Source organism: Propithecus coquereli, unplaced genomic scaffold, assembly GCF_000956105.1.
Source record: "Propithecus coquereli isolate 6110/MARCELLA unplaced genomic scaffold, Pcoq_1.0 Scaffold129, whole genome shotgun sequence".
In the NCBI taxonomy this organism is placed as follows: domain Eukaryota; kingdom Metazoa; phylum Chordata; class Mammalia; order Primates; family Indriidae; genus Propithecus; species Propithecus coquereli.
This window is the reverse complement of record NW_012137080.1, coordinates 3,466,162-3,469,003: the sequence shown is the minus strand read 5'-3', so window position 1 is coordinate 3,469,003 and position 2,842 is coordinate 3,466,162. Positions and strand designations below refer to the sequence as shown.

Here is a 2,842-nt window from a genome sequence, read left to right as displayed (position 1 = left end):
TGCTTTTAAAATACAATATTTGTGATTTTTCTTTGTTAACATTTTAATTTAATTCTTGCTTATTTAGCAATTACTTTCTAAGAAACTCACATGGTTCACAAGGTACAACAAATAGTAGAAAAAGGTGAAAGGTTAGTAAGGGAAAAGATTCCCTTGTACCCAGTGTTATCAGTTTCTTATATATCATCCTAGAGTCTATATATTTACAAGCATATTTATTCCTTTCTTTCTTTTTCTTTTTTTACACATTGTTCTGTACCTTGCTTTACTTTCCTTTAAATACACCATGGAGTGTGTTCCATGCTGTATAGTCTTTTTAATAAATTGCATTGATTTTTACTGCAGTGATGTCTCATAATTTTTTAATGAGTTCCATATTGATGGATCTTTTTATGCTATTACATCCTCTACTGATGGACAATATTTTGCTATTACATAGAATGATGCTGTGAATAATCTTATACATATGTCATTTGTCAATGTGTGAATACATAAGTAGGATAAATTCCTAGAAGTGGAATTTCTGGGTCAGCTGTAATTTAATGAGTACTTCCAAATCACCTACACAGAGGTTTAATAATTTACTTTCATACCAGCAATAGATGAGAGTGGCTGTTTACCCACACCCTTGTGGACACAGCATGTTTATCAAACTTCTGAATCACTGCCATTTTGATGGATTAAAATTATTTCAGTGTTGTAATTTATATTTTCCTTAGATATATGTGATGCTGAACATCTTATATATTTAAGAGCCAGTTTGTTAGTGATAATGTATACATACTAATTAAGTCTGTTTTATAAACTACTTCTGGTTACATTGAAAAAAATCTAATCAATGGAAATACACTTAAACATTTACTATTATCTATGGAAATAATCTAACTTTGGAAAATCCTTGCCTTTCATTTCTAATGAACATTAGTCTATTTACATAAGCCTTGTGCTTAATTCCATATATACAAAAACTACAATTGAACAAACTAATAAAGGACAAATATCTAGCTTGAAAAGTGCTTGGATATTATAACCTGACATAATGCTTACAAATGTCTTTGGAATTAAAATATAAAGAAAAAGAATATCATTGTGCACCTAAGTCAGTTTGATATAAAAAAAGAATTCTGAGTCGGAACCCTTGGGTTCAGGCTTAGACTCAGGTACTCTGTAAGTATGTGACTTTGGACATATTGTCGAACCTTTGAGTATCTCAGTTTCAATACTTACAAACTTCCTTGTGTGTGCTGCAATTGAAAAGCTATTTGTAGGGGAATGCTCTTATGTTAAAAGATATGATTAAATCTTTGCCTACTGCAGCTCTTTCAAAATAATATCAGTCAAGCTAAAAAACGGACTGGCTGATTTATGCAGAAAAAGAATCCACTGAAAGCACACTGGGTATATGGTAGATTGCTTATGAAGAAGGCTGTGATAATCTCTCCCACTCCTTGTAGGCATGCCCCTTTGCCATGTGATTTTCCAATTCCTCCAATCAAGAAGTGTTTGTTTCTCCACCTACCTGGACTTGGCCATGTGGCTTACTTTGGCCAATAAGACATTAGAAAACACGACACAACCAAAAGATTGAAAAGTGCTTATGTGTTGGTGGCGTGCTTTCTTTTGGCTGCCGCTAGCACCCTAAGAACATGAGGTAAACAAGCCCAAACTAGCCTACCGAGAGTCACATGGATGAGGACTAAGATGCCTTTCAACTTCTACCCTGTGAAGGAGGGTAGATAATCAAGTCATGGTGAAGGCTGCAGATGACTGTAGTCATATGAATGACCCCAGATGAGCCCAGTAAAAATTGCTGATTCACAGAATTAGAGCAAATAAAAAAGTCATGGTTTTAAACTGTTAAGTTTTGGGGAGCTTTGTTACATAGTAATAGATAACTGATAAGAGTACTTCACAGAATTCATGGAAAGTCTGCAAAACTAAGGTCAGCAAACAAGTAGGAAAAAGGCAAGGCCAGAGAGCAACCAAGATCACAGCCCAAAAAGTCATGGATGGAATTAGTCCAGTGAAGGCAATGCAGCCATTGTCACTGATGATTTGATGCCGCAGCTTACATGGCTGCCACAGGTACCGGACATGGCAAACATCCCCTGCTACAGTGAGTACTGGAGAGTGGATGGTGCTGTGGTCCTTGCTCTATCACCTGGCCAGAATCTCCCACATCTCCACTTCCTTGTCACTGGCTCCCAATTCAGTCAGTGGCATGGAAATGATTAGCTGAGTCCAGGCCACATGTTTGAGTGCTCGCTGGAAGGGAGGCAGCGCAAAAGAACATCAGGTCTTTTCAGCTTCCTACTAAGACCTACATGGCAGGGAATTCGCTTCATTCTGTGCGTTAGTTCATATGCTATTCGGCCATAAAAAGGACAAATAAATGTACATTATAGTTCTTTAATTAATTTGATTCAAATTAACTGACTAGAAAAGGAAGCAACAGATTCCATAAAACTTGCAGTAAAATGAAACAACAAAAACTTTAGCCTTAAGTCTATCAGGCAAGCAAACTCCTTCCTGGGCATTAACGAAGGCATTTTAGAGTTAATCTCCTTAAACAGGTAACTCGGAAAGCATTATTGAACTGGGGTAAAGTTTTATTTTAATTATTTTCCAGAGAGCTAATGTGTACCTACAAGGAAACATCTGACATTTGCTTTTAAAATTCACCACTTGGCCTTTGAAATGTACTTATAGTCAAAGGGCACTTTGAGTCAGAGATACACAAAAGCAAACCAGCTATTTTAGGCATCCTCAAAAATATTGTTTTACCCACATGTAATTCAAAAAAAAGGACAAATCTAGAAAAATAATATTCTTGAGTTAAGAT

The 2,842-nt window shown here is 35.9% G+C and overlaps 1 protein-coding gene across 1 annotated transcript in view; it reads right to left on the bottom strand.

Annotated features, from left to right (window-relative positions):
* Positions 1–2,842, bottom strand: part of INTS7 (integrator complex subunit 7) — a 68,182-nt gene that overhangs the window by 22,654 nt on the left and 42,686 nt on the right. The gene's annotated exons all lie outside the window — the stretch shown is intronic.